We start from the raw sequence: 7562 nt of genomic DNA on the forward strand, positions 1-7562 counted from the left end.
TGTAAACCCCAGAAGACCCTACGAAAACAGGAATTACCAGGAACGGACAACTCTGATACTGAACCGTAATGGGGCTCAAGTCAGCCCTCTATGTTAATTCTAGTTTCTTCTCCATGGGGTGGGTGGGTGGGTTCTTTGCTATATCCCTAGTGACAAAAGTCTGGTCCACACTTCTTCTCCTCACAGCCAAAGCACCAACAATTTGGTGATAGGGAATTTTATTCCACCTAAGCTAAACCTAAGCAAATATAGAATGGACCTCAAATGGCGTTCATTTGAGAAATGTAACATGACCAGGAAACATATAGACCTCTTTCTATGGTGTCTTCTGCCTGAAGGCACCTTCTGGAGAGATAAGCAGGCCTGTTCCAACAAGAATCCTGTGGTTTCCCTTATTGGTTGTTGGAAATTCTATAGGAAGCTGCTCAATTCTGTGTAAATCCCCTTTACATTGAGATCCCTTATATGGCTGTTTATTTTTTTGTCTATTAAAACATAGTCTGCAACTCAATTCAGGTGTCTCCGTTCTGATTTTCACATATTTCGCGTGCCGGGGTCACAGAGTGAATGAGAAAATGCATTGCAACCAAGCCCCATAGAAATGAATGGGACTGAAGTCAAGCCATGATGAGCCATGAGAACCATACCCTACCCTAAGGTTGCCATCTAGTGGTGCGATCGTATATTACAAGTCAGACTTCTTGCTCCTAGCACCCAATTAGAAAAGGTCCCCCCCCCCGCCAGCTCTCCCGTTCAGCCTCTCATGCAACTGGGCCACTGGCTGTGGCTTTTTGGAATATCAAGCAATGACATCACGGGGAAGGTGGGGGGGGGAGGAGAACTCCACTGGACTTGAACCCGTACCCGTGGCTGCGTTACACCAGCTGTTGAGAGCAACTTTTCTGGATTCATCCTTCAGGTTCTGATTGCAAGTGGGCCTTTGGGGGGGAGTGATCTCATTAGGACTCGAACTCGAGCCAGGATAGCAGCAGTGGTGAGTTTGGAGCTTTTGCCCTTTTGCCCAACAAGATTGGAAACCTCACAGCCTGGAGAATGAGGTTGAAAGCAAGGCCCTCAAGAGCTGGCAGGGTGCAGTGGGGAAAGAGTGTTGAGTAGGTGAGGCTGAAGCCTTGAGTTCGAGTTCAGCTGAGACGCCCCCCCCCCCCCAAAAAGGCCCACTACAGAAACAGAGAGTGGGTGTCAATGGGCAATTTTCACAATGGAGAGAAGTGAAAAGCGGTGTGCCCCAAGGATCTGTCCTGGGACCGGTGCTTTTCAACCTCTTCATAAATGACCTGGAGACAGGGGTGAGCAATGAGGTGGCAAAGTTTGCAGACGACACCAAACTTTTCCAAGTGGTGCAGACCAGAAGTGATTGTGAGGAGCTCCAGAGGATCTCTCCAGACTGGCAGAATGGGCAGCAAAATGGCAGATGCGCTTCAATGTCAGTAAGTGTAAGGTCATGCACACTGGGGCAAAGAATCAAAACTTTACATATAGGCTGATGGGTTCTGAGCTGTGTGTGACAGATCAGGAGAGAGATCTTGGGGTGGTGGTGGACAGGTCGATGAAAGTGTCGACCCAATGTGCGGCAGCAGTGAAGAAGGCCAATTCTATGCTTGGGATCATTAGAAAAGGTATTGAGAACAAAACGGCTAATATTATAATGCCGTTGTACAAATTGATGGTAAGGTAAGAACTGGAGTATTGTGTCCAGTTCTGGTCGCCGCATCTCAAAAAAGACATAGTGGAAATGGAAAAGGCGCAAAAGAGAGCGACTAAGATGATTACTGGGCTGGGGCACCTTCCTTATGAGGAAAGGCTACAGTGTTTGGTCCTCTTCAGCCTAGAAAAGAGACGCCTGAGGGGGGACATGATTGAGACATACAAAATTATGCAGGGGATGGACAGAGTGGATAGAGAGATGCTCTTTACACTCTCACGTAACACCAGAACCAGGGGACATCCACTAAAATTGAGTGTTGGGAGAGTTAGGACAGACAAAAGAAAATATTTCTTTACTCAGCGTGTGGTTGGTCTGTGGAACTCCTTGCCACAGGATGTGGTGACGGCGCCTGGCCTGGACGCCTTTAAAAGGGGATTGGACAAGTTTCTGGGGGAAAAATCCATTACAGGTTACAAACCATGATGTGTATGTGCAACCTCCTGATTTTAGAAATGGGCTATGTCAGAAGGCCAGACGCAAGGGAGTGCACCAGGATGAGGTATCTTGTTATCTGGTGTGCTCCCTGGGGCATTTGGTGGGCCGCTGTGAGATCCAGGAAGCTGGACTAGATGGGCAAATGGCCTGATCCAGTGGGGCTGTTCTGATGTTCTTAACTACAATTCCCAGGAAGACTTGCAGGTCTCTTGTTATCTGGTGTGCTCCCTGGGGCATTTGGTGGGCCACTGTGAGATACAGGAAGCTGGACTAGATGGGCAAATGGCCTGATCCAGTGGGGCTGTTCTTATGTTCTTATGTACTGACAAGATTGGCATCCTTCAGTCTCGGAAGACTATGGTGTCACGCTCTGAATGGTGGTTCTGGAACAAAGTGTCCTCTCCAGTGCGTGAAGCCTGGGTAAAGCAGGTATGGAGGACAGGCTGTTACCCATGCAGCAAATCCCCCCTCTCCACGTCGCTGAAATGGTCCAATGGAAAGGCAGAGTCCAATACGGTTGGTTCCAGCGGCGTCGCAGGAGTTGCCAGAACGTGACTGTGTTCAGCCATGAACTGTCTCAGGGACTCCGGCTCCGGATTTTGCCTCAAGGTTGACTCCTGAAGCCTTTTCCACAACTGGATGTAGCCACAAGGCAGTGGAGGTTTGGGATCAGAGTTTTCCTTCTCTCAGATGAGCTGCCTTCCCAGGCTGACGAGTCCCATCTACCCGGTGGCTGTTTAGTCGCCTCTTACGACAAGTACAGCCAAACTGAGGGCCTATTCTTATCCCCAGCCCCCAGGGGATTCTTATGTACTAGCAGTCCCTTTTCTAACAGGGCACTAGGAGGAAGAAGGCTGTCTTGTAATACATGGTTGCACCACTAGGTGGCAGCCTTTCCTCAGGGTAGCTGCTGTCTCTCCAGCCCCTGGCCCTAGAGGTGCAGTGCAATCAAGGTGCAGGTGTTCAAAGCAAAGGAGGTATGAATGGGTCTCCCATTCAGTTCCTCCTCTTTTTGCGCCTTCAAGGTGAATGATGAAATCATTGCCAAATTGGGGAGGGGGGTTGGCGCACTGATGATGATGCCAGCCTCTCTGGGGCCGGCGAAGGTTCCCACGTTCAAAGCCTCCCTGGGAGGTTTGTCCCTTGTCACTCAACAGGGGCAACCCCAGAATGGACTTGGAGAAATCCCACCCAGCTCCAGACATCAGTCGGCCAGCCATATCCTGGGCCCTCAGTGTGAGTTTTGGTCCTGCGATAGAGATTCCTACTGGGAACGAAACCTCCAAGCGCAGCCTGGCTAGTGTAGAAGTGACCAGACGTTCTTCTCTGCTATGAAGAGAGATGACACCCCCCACCTCCCCCCGTCATGAATATGTACCGTTTAGGCCTAGTAACATGTAAAGCCTGAACCAAGCTAAAACAGTAACACAGAAGTGGCTTGCATTTCCTAGCTGCTAGGAATTTGCAACTCAATGGAAGGTGATAATGTAGCACCTATGCAGACAGAGAGGCGCCCATCAAGGAGGGAATGCAGCTGTAGATCTCCAGAGGGGAGGGAAGAGCTGAGAGGGCGAGCTTCGAGCCCACTTCAGAGTCTTTTGGACAGAGGACAGAGTCTTTTGGTTTTGGTTTTGGTCTTTTGGTCTAGGTCTCTGGGTGAGAGAGGTGGTGGGTGCACATCCTGCCCCGCCAGGACCATGTGACCTCTTAGGTAACCGGCCTGAGGATCTACAAAAGAAGCTGACCCAGGTGAGAGTCAGAGAATAGTAGAGTTCGCCAGTTAGCTTTGTTGTTTTATGCTGATATGTTTCCTAGAAGTTTTTATGCCTCTAGCATTTGCTGCCTTTTGTAACTTTTTGCAACCCTATGTATTTAATAAAGTAAAAAATCTTTGGTTCAGCAAGCTACCAAAAATCCTCATTGTGGACTAGAAACCTGAGGACTGAGAATTTAAGTGAAGAAAGTGCTCAGTGCCTACATGGGATATAGTTAAGCCTAGAGGGTCTCAGTATCCCTGGACTGAGACACTGGCTCTTACAGGGTGGTGGCAGTACTACCGAACAGGGATCTTTGAGGGCTCTAGGGTTCAGAACCAACAACTCTGAGCACCCCAAAACCCTGGGAGTGAGACCAAGTGCACGACACCCCTCCCTCCCAAAAAAAATAAAAATAAAATAAAATATGGAGGTTTCTTCTGGAAAGGAAAGCTAAAAGCACAGTATGGACAACCTGCTAGGGAGTAGATGGTCCATTTCTGCTTGCTAGAGCAAGGGAACATAGAGGGATTTGCATCAAGAGCAGAAGAAAATCAGAAGAGCCCTGCTGGATCAGGCCAAGGACGCATTTAATTCAACTTCTTGTATCTCACAGTAAGGGAGCCTGCAAGTCACATCTCACATGAAGCAGCCCACTGTAAGCGATGCTTCAGGGAGCTCACCTGCAGCCTCGTGTCATTCCCTTACGCCTGGCATTCAGAGGTAGCCCATTTCTAAAACCAGAAGTTGACATATACCGATCCTGGTGAACTTTTCTTCTAGAAATCTGTCCAATCCCCTTTCGAAGGCATCTAGGCCATCCTGTGGCAAGGAGTTCCACAGACTAATTACAATGCTGGCTCAATAATTTTCTCTTTTCTTTTGATTGTTTATATTCTCCTGACACTCAGTTGTAGTGGATGCCGCTGGTTCCGGCGCTGTGCGAGAGGGAAGGTGCTACAGGCCTGGTATGCTTAGAACTTCCTCCGTGCCACCTGAGTCTGCCGGAACCGGAGCTAGGTCCTTTGGGCTAGTGGAAGGAACAGGTGGGAAGGGAGTGGGTTGATCCAGGATCCACATGAGTGGATTCTGACTCAACCCATCCATCACACACCCTGGGCTGCTATCATCATGAGATAAGCTCTCCTGATAAGAGCTTGCTATGGTGCACGCCTGGCAGTGTGACACGGGATGACCTCAGCACCTGCGGTGCGGGAAGGATGGATGGAGGGCAGCAAAACAGAGCCAGAGAAACATCACAGGGAAGGAGTCAGGATTGCAACCAAAGGCCAAAAAGCCCCCCTCTTTTTTTCTGTATTGCTTGACTGCCATGCTTTGATCAGTGGCTACTATTCCCCCCCCCCCAAAAAAAAAGTCCCATGCAATTATGTGGGGCATTGCTTGGAACACCACTTGGAAAAAAAAACAAAACCACAAATCACCAAAATGCCCCCCCCCCCCACACACACCATAACAGAGGGGACGACCACAGAGAGACATTTTGAAGCAGACTGTACCCCGGGGTTATCAAACCATGTGGTTTTGCCAGCATCAACTGCATTACGAGAGAGCCAGGGTGGTGTAGTAGTTTGGGAGGTGGACTTAGACCTGGAAGATCCAGGTTCAAATCCCCCCCTCAGCCATGAAGCTTCTTGGGTGATCTTGGGCCAGTCACTTTCTCTCAGCCTCACCTACCTCACAGGGTTGTTGTGAGGACAAGAAAGAGGGGAGGAGCAGCTGTGTAAACCGCCCTGAGCTCTTTGGAGGAAGGGCAGTATAAAAAATGTGAAAAAATGAAAAAAAATAAATAAATTATAAAGGGCACAGTCCTAAGCAGGTCTACTCAGAAGTTCTATTGTGTTCAGTGGGCCTTACTCCCAGGAAAGTGAGGTTCAGGTTGCAGCCTAAAGTGGGTTCTACCCCTTCTAACTGGGCAAAGAGGCACTTTTCAAAGTGCTGCCCTCATCTATTTAGTAGGGAGAGAGCAACGAACCTTCTTCTCCACTGTGCTGTGTCTCTTCCAACGGGTCTTGCTGGGGTCTCTTCTTTGTTAGATTGTGAGCCCTTTGAGGACGGAGAACTACTCAGGGATTGTTGCCACTTTGGTTGAAAACCACTTTGGTTGAAAAGCGACATTCCGAGTAAGCGTTTTTAGCAACGAGAAGCAGCACGTATAGCCCGGGTCAGACTCTGCACCTCCGTAGACCATCCCAGCCACTCTCACAGCCCAATCCTATGCCTGTCTACTCAGAAGTAAGTGCCATTAGAGTCAATAGGGATACTCCCAGGAAAGCATGGCAAGGATGGGGCTGTTAGCCGTTCAGGTTGGCTGGCAAAAGGCTCCCTCTCCACCACCTTGGTGGGAACATCTTCTATGCAAACACCCAAGCAGGTGAGCCTTCAGTTCCCCTGCGAGAATTCTTGCAACACCTCCACAAGTGGAGGCGTTCGGAGGACATCCAAACCCTGAAACCCTGATCGGCCCAGCCATAAATGGTACAGCTCTTTCCTTGCACCCAGTCATGCGCTGCGCATCCCCGAAGACAGCTGCTATCAACAAGTCAATTACGCTCCATTCATCAGTGAGCCCACACACTTCACCAGCTAGCAACATTCAAAGAAGGTTGGTTGGCCTTCTGCGCCCCAGAGGGAAGGGTGTTCCCTCCAAGCTGTGGGTGGAAACAACTGAAGTCCTATCCATCTTCTGCCTCTAAAATACCCCTCTCTATGGGGCTGCAGTGTTTGCTGGGGTTCTGTGGAAACACAGCCCATTTGCAGAGTGTGGTTATTGGCATGTAATTTCCTCTTCCAGAATTTCTTTTTTCATGAAGGGACTGATCCTATCCAACTTTCCAGCCCCGGCGCAGTCCCTAGGCAAGAGAACAAATGCTCCCTTACCTTGTGGAGTCCTCCATATTCACCCAGCCACTATAGGATGCAGCACAAACCCCATTGGCATGGCTACACCAGGGCTAGAAAGTTGGATTGGATTTGGCCCTAAGAAAACAACAACACAAGTTTCTAGTCCTCATTGATTGGTGAATTCTCATCTTCCGAAGAGGGAAAGCAAAAGAGACAGGATCTACATGTATTGCTTCATTGCCCCTCCCACCTCCTATACCCCTATATTCCTTCGCTCCTCTCCCTATACAGAGAGATTCATGATCATCATGATATTCTTTATGATTCAACCCTAGGCATATCTACACAAAAGTCTCTTGTGTAGTCCCTGTTTTTTGGTAGGTCATGTAGCACTGAGCAGGGTCTCTAATGCAATCACTGGTGATGGAAACATTGCCTCAAGCCCAGAGGCTATTCAAAAACCAGAGAGCTGCGAATTGCCCTGCAAAGAGACGAGCTCCTGCAGTTTGCAAGGTAGCTGCTAACTGCCTTGCAAAGAGCTGAGCTCCTGCAGCTTGCAAGGTAGCTGTTAAATGCTCACAAAGAAAGAAAGAAAGAAAGAAAGAAAGAAAGAAAGAAAGAAAGAAAGAAAGAAAGAAAGGCTATTTTTTTTATAGATCTCCTTTATTAAAAAAAAAGTCTTGTAAACGTAGGTGAATCCTGGTGTTTTAAAAAGTGGATGCTCAAAAGTTCACTGTCCTAGACCCTACAACCTATGTTTAGCAAATGCAGTTATTTCTGTGGGA

This window comes from Tiliqua scincoides, chromosome 15, assembly GCF_035046505.1.
Source record: "Tiliqua scincoides isolate rTilSci1 chromosome 15, rTilSci1.hap2, whole genome shotgun sequence".
NCBI lineage: Eukaryota > Metazoa > Chordata > Lepidosauria > Squamata > Scincidae > Tiliqua > Tiliqua scincoides.